General features: G+C 41.7%; 1 non-coding gene across 1 annotated transcript; it reads left to right on the top strand.

Annotated features, from left to right (window-relative positions):
* Positions 1-380: 380 nt before the first annotated feature.
* Positions 381-512, top strand: LOC129690250 (small nucleolar RNA SNORA17). The gene has a single exon (XR_008722256.1). It is a non-coding gene; the product is annotated as a small nucleolar RNA SNORA17 (small nucleolar RNA).
* Positions 513-17,610: the final 17,098 nt, after the last annotated feature.

The raw sequence follows: 17,610 nt of genomic DNA, 5'->3' as shown, positions 1-17,610 counted from the left end.
TATCTCAAAGCTCATAGAAAGAGCAAAAGTCCATCCCCCACCCAAAAAAAAAGAGCCAAAATAACCTTAAGGAGAAAAAAAGGATGAAGAAATGCTAGAGGTACCATATGCCTGAACTCAAGTTATATCACTGATCCATTGTACTTTCATTAGTAATACTGACTAGTGAGAGAGTATATAGAACCCAGAAATAAGACTGTATACTATATCTACCTGATTATTTCAAAAGATGAAAAATATATGCCTTGGTAAAAAGACTATCTGTTTAAAGAGTGGAGATGCTAGAACTTGAGAGACTGAGACAGGAGGATTAGCATTCAAGCCAGCCTGAACTATGTAGGGAAATCTTGTGTCAGACAACAATGAAATGTGATGCTGAGATGGCCCCTAGAGGCATCACAGGTGTGACTGCTGTGTCCCATGTGCCTCAGTAGGTAGCAGAGAGGAGAGAGGCCATGTATAAGCTCAGTGTTGTGACCTGTGAACATCTGAGTGATTTGTAGCCTAACAATCAAGACCCCTGCCCAGGACTACAGGCTTTGGGCAGAAGTGAACCCAAGACAGACAACCCTCACATGGGTCCACTTTGGAGGGCAGGGCAAGGAGCAAGTCTGAAACCACCATTAGACAGGCGATGTGGGCCACAGACAGGGAGCCAGCTTGAGATGACCAGTAGTTCGGTGCTGTGCAGGCCAAGGGTGGGGAAGAAGATGCCCAAGATGACCCCTACCCAGTGCCATGATGCACAAACATAACATAGCATTCCTAAGACCACTTCTGAGACATCCCCAGACACTCATAGACCCTGGGCAACACTAAGGAGCAAGTAAGTGGTGGAAAATGGAAGAGAGAGAAACATCAGGATGTGGACACAGTGCCGAAAGACAGAGACAGTAGTAAGGAACAGCCTGCTGTGAGTAACCAGTGATACTACCTGGGACCATGGTGTGGTCCTGGCCTGTGTCGCCATGTGGGGTCATGTCTGAGTCCATGGCTCTGCAGCAGGAGGGGTCTGCTACCACCAAAGGCCAGCTGAATGTCTGACTGCCACCCAGGGACATGCTGATGTGTGAAGACTGTGCATAACTGGCCCAATTCCTCACCTGGGAGAGGAGGCCCTTGGGGAATGACAGCAAGAGATCTGACCTCGTCCCCTCGCCAGCTGCAGTATTCTGGAGACTAAACTCTGCACATTGCAGGAGTTGTGGGTGAGTCAGCCTCAGGATGTGAGTGTGTAAGACCTGGCCCTTCAACTTGTCTTCCAAGCTGTGGCAGTGTGAGTCGGGGGAGACACACTCCTCCAGTCTCTTCCCTCCATCTATGCCAGGTGGGAGAGCTGGCCCTGGGGTCATGAGACCAGGAGAGCTGATCCTGTCCCTCTCCTGCTAAGGCACTCTGAAGAGCAGACCCTGCACCTTGCCTGGGCAGCACAGTAGAGCTGGCTCTAGATGTCGAGGTTGCACGTGAGCTGGCCCCAAGGATGTGTACACAAGAGAGCTGTCAGGCTGACCAGCTCAGAAACCGCTTATGCCCAGAACCAGTGATTTGAACTTTCATCCCAACATCTACTTCTTCATGAACTTCTGGAGTGCATGAACTGAACGAGCCAGTTCTACAGATCGAAAACTACAGGATCTTCATGACATAGGGCAACAGCCGGTGCTGAGAAAAACTGGATATTCAAGTATATAAAATGAAAACTATACTCCTACCCTTCAGCCTGTACAAATATCAACTCAAACTAAATCAAAGAACTTAATATCCCACAACTTGGAAACGAACAGGTGAGGCTAACCTCTGACATTGTGACATGAACTTGTCGTCTATAAAGTTCATGCTTGACAATCTCCCAATTAAGTAACAAAAATCACATGAGCAAAAATCTCATATGTACCATGCATGGAGATAACCTAGAACCCCTGCACAGACATAGCCCATAGCAGCTCAGTCTCCAAGTGGGTTCCCTAGTAAGGGGAACAGGGACAGTCTCTGACATGAACTCAGTGGCTGGCTCTTTGATCACCTCCCCTTGAGGGGGAGTCAGCCTTACCAGGCCACAGATAAAGACATTGCAGCCAGTCCTGATGAGACCTGATAGGCTAGGGTCAGATGGAAAGGGAGGAGGACCTCCCCTATCAGTGGACTTGGGGAGGAGTATGGGAGGAGATGAGGGATAGAGGGTGGGATTGGGAAAGGATGAGGGAGGAGGCTACAGCTGGGATACAAAGTGAATAAACTGTAACTTATAAAAAAATAATTAAAAAAAGAAAAAAATCTCATATGTTTTAAATAACTTTATAATTTTGTTGGGCCACATGTTGTACATGTCTATGAGGAAGAAACAGGGGAAGCACTTTAAGATACTGGCATATTTAACAACCTTCTATGTAGGACTGATGTTTAGGAAATAATGGAAAGAAATGGCATGTAGAATTGCAAGAAGCTGAAGCCTTCCGCCAAAAAAATAATTGATAAAATAGAGATAGCATACAGAATGAGGAGAATCCTTCTTCAGCTATTTGTCTCACAGGAGAGCAATACCCAGAATATATAAAGAGCACAAATATCCAATAGCAAAAGAACATGCCATCCAATAAATAAGCAGGTAGATGAATTGTACTGTCATTGTATTCCATTTGCTTTACAAAAATCCTAGGTAGAGATGAGCACAAGGAGTCTACATGGACATGAAGAATTCATACTAAGAATCTATGGAAGATGCCTGATGGTGGCGGGACATAAGCAAGACATTGCTTGATTTCACCATCCACACAGAACTGCAAGGAAGATCCTGAGATCATGTGAGTTTATTCTGATGAGAGTTATTTTTTTTCAGTATGGGTCTCTAGGAAGCCTTATACTATGGCTAGAGATATTGTTTGTATTGTTAATTCTAAGAGGATAGATTGATCTGATGACCTGTTCAAGTTCACCTTTTAAATATATAACCATTCCCATGTTGACTTTGAGTCCTGGGTTTTAAATGAAATACACACTCAATCAGATATGGAGAGTATGGGGAGGGTAGGCGAGAAGGCTTAGAAAGAGAAGGGAAACCTAGGGCAGGTGCATCTCAGAGATAAGCTGGAGACCTGCAACAGGGCAGGCTACAGGGAGGGTAAGAGGATGTCTTTAGCTGAGCTTCCTAGTAGCAGGGGACATGGAGACTGAGAAGGCCACCTTCTAACCAGGAAGGACTTATGGGGATGGGAAGGGAACACCAAACCACCTTCTACCCAAAATATATCCTGCCTACAAGATGTGCAGAGTAACATTAATGGTACTCTGCTATGTTTACAGACAGGAGCCTAGCATAACTGTTCTCTGAGAGGCTCCACCCAGCACCTGATCGAATAGGATGCTGAGACGCACAGTCAAGCAGCAGTTGGAGCCTGAGGAGTCATGTGAAAGAGCTGGAGGATGCTGGAAGGACCTGGAGGGGGCAGAGACTCCACAAGAGGACCAACAGTGTCAACTAACTTAGACCCATGGAGGCTCGCGGAGATGAAAGAATCAACCAAGGAGTATTCATGGACTGGACGCGGGCAGTTTAATCTTCCTAGGGTCCCCTAGTGAGATGAGCCGGTGCTGTCTATGACATGGACTCTTTTGCCTGTTTTAGATCACTTCCCCCTCAAACGGATGCCTTGCCTGGGCTCAGTGGATGAGAATGAGCTCAGTCCTCATGCAACTTTTTGTGCTGGGTAGTTTGGTGGGGGCAGCTCCCATCTGATGAGGAGCAGGGAAGGGCAGATGGGGGAAGAGGGCAGGAAGGGAGCCAGGAGGAGAGGAGGGAGGGAGCTATGATTGGTTGTAAAGAGAATATATAAATTTAAAAAAAAACTGTGAAAATTTTACCTACAGTTCAAATCCCTTCATATAAAGTTGCTAAATGGCTCGTCATGACATTCATTGGAAGGTCTACCCTGAAGTATTCAAACAGTTTTTCCCCTTCAGTTGTATTCCTCTTTTGAATTTTGTCAGACATAAGTCTGTCTTTTTAGTTACGTCCCAGAGCCCAGGAAGTATCTTAAGTTCCTCTCTGTGCTCTTAATCTACATCTGATACACTTCTTAATTCTACATTCAAACCATGCCTGTGATCTGATCAATACTTATCGTCCCTACACCTACCACATAGTGAAAAATTTCAGATATCCCCTCCAGCCTGCTAGGGCCTCCTGGATGATGTCAGATCCTTGTCCTGCCTTCTCTCTGGATTGTTGTTCACATGTCAGTCTGCCAAATCTCATTTACATGCTGCTCTCTGCTCATTGCTTTCCCTGCTCCCTCAGTGGATTTACAATGATTCACGAATTCTTGATGATTCACTTCTCTGTGTGCCATTATAGCCATCCCCATTCTCGTCCAACTGCATCTCTGATTTCATCTTGATACAAAGCTATGTGTTTTGTATGACAGCACTAAAGACATGCTGGCTTCTTTGCTTCTCTTCACATAGTGGAAAATGGCTCTGTTTGTGCCCAGCACCGTGTTGATCCCTTCATCAAAAACATACTTCCTCCTTGCGATGAGGTGAGTGTTTTTGTCCTCCATCCAAATTAATGTGCTGAATCCCTGACCATTGACAAGATGTATTCAGAAGCAAAGCCTTTGAGAAATAAATAAACCGTTGGAGTAGATCCTTCCACATGAGTGTTCTAATTAGAGCTTTCTGCTTCAAACCATACCATAGGACTACTAAAAATAGATTTTTTTAAATATAGTCAACATTATAACATATTTCCCTGAGCTCATTCTACTAAGGAAACATGGACTTTAAAAAGATCTTAAGAGGGACCAAGATGGCGGCGCCAGGAGAACACAGTGTCTGAGAATCAGGACAACACACTCCGTGCAGCAACAAGGAGACTGAACTCTGGGCCCTAAAACAACAGCTATCGTGTTTCCCAGGTGAGGGGAGGCTCCCACGGCGTGGGAAGCGGTCAGGTCCACTCTCGGCTTCCCAGCCAGAACCCAGAAGAGATCCCGGGTAACATGAGCTTTGGGGCTCCGGGCTGGTGCCGCAAGCCTGCTTGTCCCGATCAGTTTCCCAGGCTGATTGGTGGGCACACAGGTGCCTGAGGCTGGGAGCCCCAGGCGCAAAAAAAACCCCACAGGGAAGGAAAGTTGCCAGACTGGTCATGGGTCACCCAATCTTTTCCTGGAAGGTCTAGCTGACCGCGGGTACCCGCCGCCATCACAACTGAGCTCCCGCCACCCACGGAGAGAAGCTGCGCACCCAGCTCAAAATCCCTACTCCCTCTTGGGAGGAGGCAAAAGGCGGCCAGCAGAATCTGCCACAGACCATATTGTCTGTACCCCAACCCGAGATCGGGGCTGAGAAAACCCAATCCTTTCGGGCACTCCCCCAAACGCCGCCATAACCCTGCCACAGTGGAGCAGAAGGATAAAGAGGCGCACAGCAGCTTCACAGTGCCGGAACTCCAGTGCTGCCGGCCGCTCCTAGCAAACAAACTACAGCTCGAGATCTGGGACTGTGGTCATTCTACACGTCCTGAGATTATCCTGGGGCCAGCGCAATAAGGTCTAGCAGAAAGTTCTATCACCGGCGCCCCCCACCCCCGACCCCTGGCAGAGAAATGCCAGCTCAGGGGCTCAGGATCCAACTGAGAAGCCCAAACCCCTGCTGGCACTCCCCTGAGAGCACCTCCATATGCTTGCCCTAGCAGAGGAGAAGGTCAGAGGGGAAGGACAGAGAGGCAGCCTGCCAAGGACACAGCACCCTCTCTCCAGCTCACCCAGTGGCCCCTAGCAGAGAAACCCAAGCTCTGGATCTGAGGACACTCAACCCTACCCGGTACTCTCTCGGAATCAGCAAACATAGATTCTACTGACAGGCTGCTTCTGGCAGAGAGATCTGGGCCCGGGATCGGGGATTGAGTACAATCAACCTAACTCTTTCCCGCGCCACCCAGGGACCAGCCAACATAACCCATCCTGGCAGAGGGAAAGGACAAAGAGGCAGCACACAGGAAAGGTGGACACCGAGTCCTACGGCCACAGTGTCAAAGAGCTGACTGTTAGCCTACCTGTCCACTTCCGCAGCAGGACCAAATCAGAGAGTAGTGAGCAAGGTGAACCCCTGTGCATTCCAACTGGTCCTGCAAGAGAGTGAGTGAGCCTTCTAGGGAGAGTTTGCCCCAGACTCAGGGCCTCTCCACAGAAGCAACCAGACAAGATCCCTGCCACCCACACCCCTAGTGTGGGCATCATAGGATTCTAGGGATAGCGACCCCAACATTGAAGCTTCTGCCTTGCAGGTCCACCAGTGTAATCCAGGCAAACAATCCCTGGATCTCAGTCAGAACTGCGTAATAGTGGCTTGCAGGCCACTGCAATAGTCAGAGAATCCGCGCATGCACACTGCGCCCGCTAAAAGTGCATGCAAATAGTGCCAGCGTCACATTCCTTACTTAGGCAAAACTGAAACCACAGTGCACACTCCCAAACCAGTGAACCGCTCTCATCTTCCTGAAAAAACAGTCCAGAAAACAGAAAGAGAGGATCATAGCCCAAACTACAATCTTGAGGAACAACCAGTGAGGATTATAAATAACCAGATGGCTAGAGGCAGACGTAAGAACACTCCCAACAAAAATCAGGACATAATGACCTCACCAGCAACCCCACAAAACAATGGACACTTCAATTCACTAGATATACAAGAAAACGACCTCAAAACTATGTTTCTCCAGCTATTAGAGGCCCATAAAGATGAAATGAACAAAGCCCTCAGAGAAATAACAAAAGAAATCGAGACTAACCAAGAGGAAACAAATCGTGCTCTCAGAGAAATGACCACGAAAATTGAGGCAAACAGAGAAGAAATGCACAAAGCTCTCAAAGAAATGTCCACACAAATGAAGGCAAATAAAGAAGAAATAAACAAAGCTTTCATAGAAATACAGGCAATTATACCCAAAGAAGTAGAGGCACAATTAGTGATGCATAGAGCGGAAATGGACAAAAAAATAGAAGCTATCATTGAAAAGCAGGACTCCACATTCAAACAGATGAAGGAAATGGTGCAAGACATGAAAACAGAATTAGAATCAATAAAGAAAACACAAATAGAGAAAAACCAGGAGCTGGAGAACATAGAGAAAAGATCAGGCACTACAAAGGTAAGCATCACCAACAGAATACAAGAGATGGAAGAAAGAATCTCAGGAGCCGAAGATACACTTGCGGAAATTGACACGTCTCTCAAAGAAAAAATAAAATAAAAAAAAATTAAATCAGAAAAGTTCCAAACACAAAACATCCAAGAAATCAAGGACACCATGAAAAGACAAAACCTAAGAATAATAGGAGTAGAAGAAAAAGAAGACATCAGGCTCAAAGGTCCGGAAAATATTTTCAAGAAAATTATAGAAGAAAACTTTCCCAACTTAAAGAAGGAGATGGCCATAAACATACAAGAGGCCTACAGAACACCAAGTAGACTAGACCAGAAAAGAAATTCTTCACGTCACATCATAGTCAAAACACTGAACCTACAAAACAAAGAAAAAATTCTAAAAGCAGCAAGGGAAAAAGGCCAAGTAACATATGAAGGTAGACCTATCAGAATCACACCAGATTTCTCAACAGAAACTATGAAAGGAAGAAGGGCCTGGACAGAAATCATACAGTCCTTAAGGGACCACAGATTCCAACCCAGACTACTATACCCAGCAAAACTTTAAATTAACATAGACAGAGGATTCAAGATATTCCAAGACAAAACCAAATTTAAACAATATCTACATAGTAAACCAGCTCTACAGAAGTTACTAGAAGGGAAACTCCAAACCAAAGAAAACAACTACATCTAAGGAAACAGAGGAAATAGATAACTACACACACACACACACAAAAAAAAAAAAAACTAAAAGAATACAAGCAATGAAACTCAGTGACACCACCAACCCCACATCTAACGTAATTAACAATTGTTGGTCACTAGTTTCTATCATCATCAACAGACTCAACTCCCCAATTAAAAGACACAGACTAACAGAATTGTTGCAGAAACAGGATCCATCATTCTGTTGCATCCAAGAAACACACCTATACAACAAAGATAAACATTACCTCAGAGTAAAGGGCTGGAAAAATGTCTTTCAAGCAAATGGTTCCAGAAAACAAGCAGAGTAGCCATCCCAATATCTAATAAAATAGACTTTCAACCCAAGTTAATCAAAAAAGATAAGGAGGTCCACTATATTCTCATCAAAGGAAAAATTCACCAAGAGGACATGACAATTTTGAATATCTATGCCCCAAATACAAGAGCACCTACATTCGTAAATGAAACAATATTAAAGCTTAAATCACACATTGATCCTAAAACCCTAATAGTGGGAGACTTCAACACTCCACTCTCACCAAGGGACAGATCAACTAGACAGAAAACAAATAGGGAAATAAAAACACTTACAGAGACCCTAAATCAAATGGACCTAATAGATGTCTACAGATCTTTTCATGCAAACTCAAAAGAGTATACCTTCTTCTCAGCACCACATGGAACCTTCTCCAAAATAGACCATATAGTGGGTCATAAAGCAAGCCTCAACAGATACAAAAAGATTGAAATAATCCCTTGTATTCTATCTGACCACCATGGACTTAAGTTGGACCTCAACAACAAAAGAAATAACAAATAGCCTACATGCACATGGAAACTGAACAACTTGTTACTCAATGACAGCTGGGTTAAGGAAGAAATAAAGAAAGAAATTAAAGACTTCATAGAATTCAATGAAAATGAAGGCACAACATACCCAAATTTATGGGACACATTGAAAGCAGTGCTCAGGGGAAAATTTATAGCACTAAGTGCCTGCAAGAAGAAATTTGTAACATCACATACAAACAACTTAATGGCCCAACTGAAAACCCTAGAAAAAAAAGAAGCAGATACACCCAAGAGGAGCAGAAGGCTAGAAATAATCAAACTCAGGGCTGAAATCAATCAATTAGAAACAAATAAAACTATTCAAAGAATCAATGAAACAAAAAGCTGGTTCTTTGAGAAAATCAACAAGATAGACAAACCCTTAGCCAAACTAACTAAAAAGCAGAGAGAATCTATCCAAATCAACAAAATCAGAGATGAAAAGGGTGACATAACTACAGACACAGAGGAAATTCAAACAATCATTAGGTCATACTACAAAAGCCTATATGCCACAAAATTTGAAAACCTAAATGAAATGGACAATTTTCTTGACAGATTCCATCTTCCAACACTAAGTCAAGATCAGGTAGAAAGACTGAACAACCCTATATCGCCCAAGGAAATTGAAGCAGTAATTCACAGTCTCCCCTCCAAAAAAAGCCCTGGGCCAGATGGTTTCAGCGTGGAATTCTACCAGACCTTCAAAGAAGTGCTCACACCAATTCTCCTCAAACTATTCCACAAAATAGAAACAGAAGGTACATTACCAAACTCATTCTATGAAGCAACAGTCACCCTGATACCTAAACCACACAAAGACCCAACAAAAAAAGAGAACTTCAGACCCATCTCTCTTATGAACATTGACGCAAAAATACTCAATAAAATACTTGCAAACTGAATCTGAGAAAACATCAAAGATATCATCCACCACGACCAAGTAGGCTTCATCCCAGGCATGCAAGGGTGGTTCAACATACGGAAATCCATCAATGTAATCCACCACATAAACAAACTGAAGGAGAAAAACCACATGATCATCTCCTTAGATGCTGAAAAAGTATTTGACAAAGTCCAACACCCATTCATATTTAAAGTCTTGGAGAGATCAGGAATACAAGGCACATATCTAAACATAGTAAAGGCAATATATAGCAAGCCTATAACCAACATCAAACTCAATGGAGAGAAACTTAAATCAATCCCACTGAAATCAGGGAAAAGACAAGGCTGCCCACTCTCTCCATACCTCTTCAACATAGTACTTGAAGTCCTAGCCAGAGCAATAAGACAACTAAAGGAGATCAAGGGGATACAATCGGAAAGGAAGAGGTCAAAGTGTCACTATTCGCAGATGATATGATAGTATATATGAGCGACCCCAAAAATTCAACCAGAGAACTCCTCCAGCTGATAAACACCTTCAGCAAAGTGGCAGGATACAAAATCAATTCAAAAAAATCAGAAGCCCTCCTGTATACCAAAGACAAAAGGGCCGAGAAAAAAATTAGGGAAACAACACCCTTCACAATAGCCACTAATAACATAAAGTACCTTGGGGTGACACTAACCAAGCAAGTGAAAGACCTGTCTGAGAAAAACTTTCAAGTCTCTGAAGAAAGAAATTGAAGATCTCAGAAGATGGAAATATCTCCCGTGCTCATGGATTGGTAGGATTAACATTGTGAAAATGGCCATCCTGCCAAAAGCAATCTACAGATTCAATGCAATTCTCATCAAAATACCAACTCAATTCTTTACAGACCTTGAAAAAAAGATTCTCAGCTTCATATGAAGAAACAAAAAACCCAGAATCTCCAAAATAATCCTGTACAACAACAGGTCATCTGGAGGTATCTCCATCCCCAATCTCAAGTTGTACTACAGAGCAATAGTAATAAAAACTGCATGGTATTGGCATAAAAACAGAAAGGAGGATCAATGGAACCGCATAGAAGACCCAGAAATAAACCCACACACCTATGAATACTCGATTTTTGACAAAGAAGCCAAAACCTTTCAATGGAAAAAAGACAGCATCTTCAACAAATGGTGCTGGTCCAACTGGATGTCCACATGCAGAAAAATGAAAATAGATCTATATTTATCACCTGCACAAAACTAAAGTCCAAGTGGATCAAAGACCTCAACATAAAACCAGATACTCTAAATCTGTTAGAAGAAAAAGTGGGGAACAGCCTAGAACTCATTGGCACAGGAGACAACTTCCTGAACAGAACACCAAGAGCACAAGCTCTAAGAGCAACAATCAATAAATGGGACCTCATGAAACTGAAAAGCTTCTGTAAAGCAAAGGACACCGTCATCAAAACAAAACAACTGCCTACAGATTGGGAAAGAATCTTCATAACCCTTTATCTGACAGAGGACTAATATCGAGTATATACAAAGAACTAAAGAAGCTGAAAAGCAGCAAACCAAGTAATCCAATTAAAAAATGGCGAACATAGCTAAACAGAGAATTCTCGACAGAGGAATATCGAATGGCAGAGAAACACTTAAAGAAATGCTCATCTCATTAGCCATCAGGGAAATGCAAATCAAAACGACCCTGAGATATCACCTTACACCCATCAGAATGGCCAAAATGAAAAACTCAAGGGACAACACATGCTGGAGAGGTTGTGGAGAAAGGGGAACCCTCCTCCACTGCTGGTGGGAATGTAAACTGGTACAACCACTCTGGAAATCTATCTGGCGCTTTCTAAGACAATTAGGAATAGTGCTTCCTCAAGACCCAGCTATACCACTGCTAGGTATATACCCAAAGTTTGCTCAAGTACACAAAAGGGATATTTGCTCAACCATGTTTATAGCAGCATTATTTGTAATAGCCAGAACCTGGAAACAACCCAGATGTCCATCAACGGAGGAATGGGTACAGAAATTGTGGTATTTTTACACAATGGAATACTACTCAGCAATCAAAAAGGAGGAAATCATGAAATTTGCAGGCAAATGGTGGGATCTAGAAAAGATCATCCTGAGTGAAATATCCCAGAAGGAGAAAGACAAACACGGTATATACTCACTTATATAGACCTATAAGATGTGATAAACATAATGAAATCTGTACACCAAAAAAAGATAATCAACAGAGCGGACATGGGGTAAGATGATCAATCCTCGTTTAGAAAGACAGATGGGATGTGCATTGAACATATGACAGGAGTCTACTGAGCGCATTTGAAAAACTCTAACTAGCAGTGTTTTCAAAGCAAAGACTCATAACCAAACCTTCGGCAGAGTACAGGGAATCATAAGAAAGAAGGGGAGTTAGTCTGATGAGGAAAGGATAGGAGCTCCACAAGGACCAAATATATCTGGGCACAGGGTCTTTTCTGAGACTGACATTCAACCAAGGACCATATATGGATATAACCTAGAACCTCTACTCAGATGTAGCCTGTGGTAGCTCAGTAACCAATTGGTTTCCCATAGTGAGGGGAACAAGGACTATTTCTAACAGGAACTCAATGACTGGCTCTTTGGCCTCCCCACCCCCCAAGGGAGGAGCAGTCCTGTTAGGCCACAGAGGAGAGCTTTGCAGCCAGTCCTGAAGATAGCTGATAAAACAGGATCAGATGAATGGGGAGGAGGTCCCCCCTATCAGTGGACTTGGCAAGGGGCATGGTGGAGATGAGGGAGGGAGGGAGGGAGGGACTGGGAGGGAATGAGGGATCGGGACACGGCTGGGATACAGAGTTAATAAAATGTAACTGATAAGAAAAAAAATAAAATACAAAAAAAAAGTCAAAAAAAATCGTAAAGAAAAAAAATAAAAGAAAAAAATAAAATTAAAAAAAAATCCTAAGAACCCTCCAAGCTGGTACATCAATGTAGTCAGTTTTAAGGATGAAAGGGAGTCTTACATGCTATGACAAAAATGTATGTGAGGCCCTGGGATCTATCCATACACCTGAAAGTAATAAATTAGGAAATGAATGAATAAAAGAGAAAATAAATAAATAACAAGGAGAAAGAGAGCCAGAATTGCTTCTTCTTATGTAATCTGAAAAAAATAATTTCATGAAAAATAATCTCAATCCAAGTGTCTTCATCATTATTAGTACAAAGGTTTCCTAGAATAGTTCTTTGGATCTGATCAAGAACCATGTTACCAATGTGAATCTCATGATGTGAATTATAGTAAATAGATGACACTTGCTGAGGTTTCCAAATGTTGTAGTCAATAGACCCAACTCGGGATGGAGTAGAGGGGGGTTAGAATTAAATATAGATGAACACCATATACATAAACTCCACGAAGATACAAAGCGTGATGCTTTATTTCATGATTCTATAGGGAATGAGGAGAGTATATCCAAGGTGACATATTGAGGGAGAAAAACTGTAAACAGAGTTGTAGATACAACTAAGTGAATGAAACCATCATCAGTCTTGCTGAGGAGAACAGTGTGAGAAGCCCAGGGCTCTGAGTGGAGGCCAGATTCCCCCAGCAGCTCACCTGCGAGTTAGGCTTGATTATGTTCTATGAACAGAGCTGTCCTGCCGTGTCCCCCTCTGTGACTTTACTCATTGAAATTGCCCTTGAACTTAAATCCAGTTGTTTCCACTTAGTACTTTGCAAATAGAGGTATATGGTAAAGGGGCTGTGCTTTGTCTCAAAAAAAACAGCAGGTGAAAATTATCCAGCGGACAGAGGATAATTTGCCTACACAGTGTCCCCTGTGGGAGTGATGGAAGTCTCCCAGGAGGCAACACAGAAGCTATAACAGTATTAGTATACAGGAAGCTTCAACTCTCAGCCCACGCCAGAGAACAGTTAATCTCATGCCTGCTGTAGCCTCCAGAGCACAAATGCCAGCCCCTTGGGTCATCTCCTGTCTCTTCTCTCCCTGATGACTGCTCTATGCTTGCTCCTAGCTGAATCATCCCTGACCTGCACTTTCCCCTAGTCATCCTGTTAAGTAATGCTGAAACGTTATTGCATGCTGTGGACTGGGCTGCACATCAAGTATGAGGCACGGTTGGTTTTATGAAGTATTTAGATGTGAGTCAGAGACTGTTAATTTTTCTGTTTAACTTTGGCCTTCCTTTTTCTTTTTTGAAAAAGAACATCTCCTATCATTCTCCAGCTGTCCTTGAGTTCAGGATCCTCCTTCTTAGCCTCCTAAATGCTGAGATTAATAGTGGGAGCCAAAGTGCCTGCCCAGGATGAAGTTTTTTCATTTCAAAGAGAGTAATCTAATGTTCCTCTAAGAATTGTGACCATCTAGCCTCCTTAGGATTAAGTCCTTAAGCTCTAAGTACTACTTTCCTTCAAGCACTTTCAGCTGTGGAGTATGTAGTTGCTTTGTATTGTGGTCACCAAAACACTTGACAAAAGTGACTTAAGGGTAGAAGTAATTCTTTTGGCTTGTGGTTTCAGAAGATCACGGTCTGTCCCAGTAGGAAAGAGATGGCAAAGTGGCAGCTGTTCACGTGACAGTAGTCAGCCAATGTAAAACACCAAGACCTAGAGTTTGTACTACTAATTTTCAAAGGCCCACTCCATTTCTGCCAGCTAGACCTACATCCTCTAAGCTGCACAGCTTTCGAACTAGTACCAAAAGCTTGTAACCAAGTGTTCAAATCAAGGACTGTGGAGGACATTGATTTAACCAAGATTCCTCCTCATAAAGTTCACATTTTCGGGTTGAGGGATGTCACTTTTGGTTTTTGGCTACTGTGCAGACTTCCTGCTGGACATCAATCCTCAGAGGATGAAGTTAGATCCCACACCATCTTCCATTCATGGATTCACTATCTACACATATTGTATTCATTTTCCATGCAGCTATCTGCATTATTATGGACTTGAGAGGGTCTTGGGAGGAGATGAGGGAAGGAGGGAGGGTAGGATTGGGAGGGAATGAGGGAGGGAGATACAGCTGGGGTACAAAGTAGATAAACTGTAATTAATATAAAAATAAATTTTAAAAAAATTATCAATGTAATTGACCATATAAACAAACTGAAAGAAAAAAAACCACATGATTGATCATCTCATTAGATGCTGAAAAAGCCTTTAATGAAATCTAACACCTCTTCATGATAAAAGTCTTGGAGAGATCAGGCATCAGGCTAAAAATATTAGTTACCTAAAAACAGTAATGGCAATATACAATAAGGCTACAGTAAACATCAACTGGAGTGTTGGAGGCTGATCTAATGCTAATTACTGGTCCTCAAGATCTTGTTACTGTCTGATGGATACACCCATCTTTGTTTGTGTAAACCTGCCTAAAACATTGTACCTGGTTGGTTCATTAAATGGCCTATACCTGGGCAGGACAGAATGGGTTAGGCATGGCTAAGGTTCATGGGCTTGGAGAGGACAAAGAGAATCACAGGAGAGAGGGACAGGAAGAGAGGAAGGAGGAGGACACCACAATGGGTTAGCCTGGAGAAGAAACCACATGGGGCCAAAAGGAAGGCCTCAAATAATGGCTTGAAAAGATCCAGATGAAGAATAAAAGCAAGTATTTACAAGATTATGGATGGAAGATAGGATGGTTAAGGAGGATGTCATTGGATGGGGGCTGGGAGATAGATGGTGAGGTCATTCAGACAGTATAGATAGGAATATCTGCCTGGCCCAATGTAAATAGGCAATTATAAAAATCTAAAAAACAAAACAAAAACAAAAAAAAAAAGAATCATTTCATTGCTTTAAGGGGCAGGGGAGAAGTTGTGTTTGTTTCTACCCTCGAGGATAGCTCACACAAGTTCTGATCCACCATTGCCCCAGCACTAACACTCACACACACACACACACACACACACACACACACACACACACAACTTAAAACCAACTTTATGAGGATGATAGAGGTCCTTAAAGAAGAAGTAAATAAATACCTTAAAGAAATTTGGGAAAAGACAATCAAAAATTGGAGGAACTCAATAAACCCCTTAAAGAAAGCCAAGAAAAAAAAAAGTTGAAATAAATGAATAAAAAGGTTTAAAACCTAAAAGTGGAAATAAAATCAATAAAACACAAACTGAGGGAATTTTGAAAATGAAAAGTCTAGGTAAGTAAAAAGGAAAAACAGGCAATCTTCACCACCATAATATAAGTGAAAAGAAAGAATCTCAGGCATTGAAGAAATACATATATAAGTCAAAGAAAATTTGTAAAATTCCTGACACAAACTTCCAGAAAATCTGGGACAATACGAAAAGATTGAACCTAAGAACATTAGGAAAAGAAGAAGGAGAAAGAAAGAATTCCAGCTCAAAGGCAGAGAAAATATTTTAAACACAATCATAGAACAACATTTTTTCTGACCTAAAGAAGGAGATGCCAACAAGAAGAATACAGAACACCAAATAGATTAGACCAGGAAAGAAGTCCTCCTCATAAAAATAACCTAATAATAATCAAAACACTGAATGTACAGATCAAAGAAATAATATTAAAAAGCTGTAAGGGGAAAAGGCTAAGTAACATATAAAGGCATGCCTGTTAGAATTATACCCGATTTCTCAACAGACTCTAAAAGCCAGAAGGGCCTGGGTAGATGTCCTGAAGACTAAAGAGGCCACAGATGCCAACCCATGCTTCCATACTCAGCAATAATTCCAATCTCCAGAGATAGAGAAAACAAGATATTTCATGATAAAGTCAAATATAAACATATTTTATATAAATGTAAATATGTCTAGCCACAAAAATCCAGCCCTACAGAAGTTATTAGAAGGAAACTTTCAACCCAAGGAGGTTAAGAATACCCGTGAAAACACAGGAAATAATCTCTCACCAGCAAATCCAAAAAAAAAGGAAAACACCCTTTCAAATTCTTCATGATTGTTTAGCACATTTTCTCTAAACACCCGATCAAAATGACCATCTGAGGGCCTTACTCCCATCTTCTGTGATCTTTGCATCTATCACTATCTTATTTTCATTTGTAATGTATCTTATGAAATGTATATAAATGTAATAACACAATATAACTCATAACTTAAGAATTGAGTCCATCGAAGCTCTAACATCACAATCACGAAAAATCAATAGCTTTTATATCTTTATACCCTATAACTACTTCATCAAGGCAAAAAGAAAAAAAAGTATGAATTTTCTAAAAAACGAAATTTGACTCAAGATTTCCACCTCACCTTCACCATACCCATCTTGATTTGCCATATTTCAAAAATACTTTGTTTAGAGTTGTAGATCAAACATAGAGTCTTGCATAGGTTAGATATGTGGTCTATAACTGGGCTACATCCCTAGACATTTTCTTGCTTTGATTTATTATGTCTGTCTATCTATCTATCTATCTATCTATCTATCTATCTATCTATCTATCTACCTATCTATCTATCTATTTTTTACAATGCTATGACAACCATGTGGAAGTCATAGAACAAATTGCAAGAATTGTCTGCTTTTTCCATGGTGTGGGTCTAAAGATCAGATTTAAACTGAAAGACTTGGCTAAATGTGACTTTACTGCATGAGCCGTCTGATAAGCCCTTGTATTTTTGTTTGTTCATTTGTTTTTCCAATTGAAGTTTTTCTATGTAGTTCAGTCTAGCAATAAGCACTCAAGATTTCTTTCTTCTTTCTCTGAATTGCAGGGATGACAGGTAATATGTAACTTCCTGGGGAGATGTAGAAAAATAAATACTGTTTACTCCAGATAGAACATTGAAAACAGAATAAAGGAAGGATTCTGCCTAAGTCTACTAGTGGAATCAGCTAGTTTGTTGGGATTTGTGATGGATGGTTCTATGTCAATTTGACACAAGCCAAAGTCATCTTAGAGGAGGGAATCTCAGATACAAAAATGCATACAGAAGATTGGGTTGTAGGCAAGCCTGTAGGTCATTTTCTTAATTACTGATAGATCAAAGAAGAACCTGCTCACCACCACTGAAGATGGTGTATTA

The sequence above is a fragment of the Psammomys obesus genome, unplaced genomic scaffold, assembly GCF_907164565.1.
Source record: "Psammomys obesus unplaced genomic scaffold, mPsaObe1.curated_primary_1811, whole genome shotgun sequence".
NCBI classification, from domain to species: domain Eukaryota; kingdom Metazoa; phylum Chordata; class Mammalia; order Rodentia; family Muridae; genus Psammomys; species Psammomys obesus.
The sequence above is the reverse complement of the archived record's forward strand: the minus strand, read 5'-3'. Positions and strand labels throughout refer to the sequence as shown.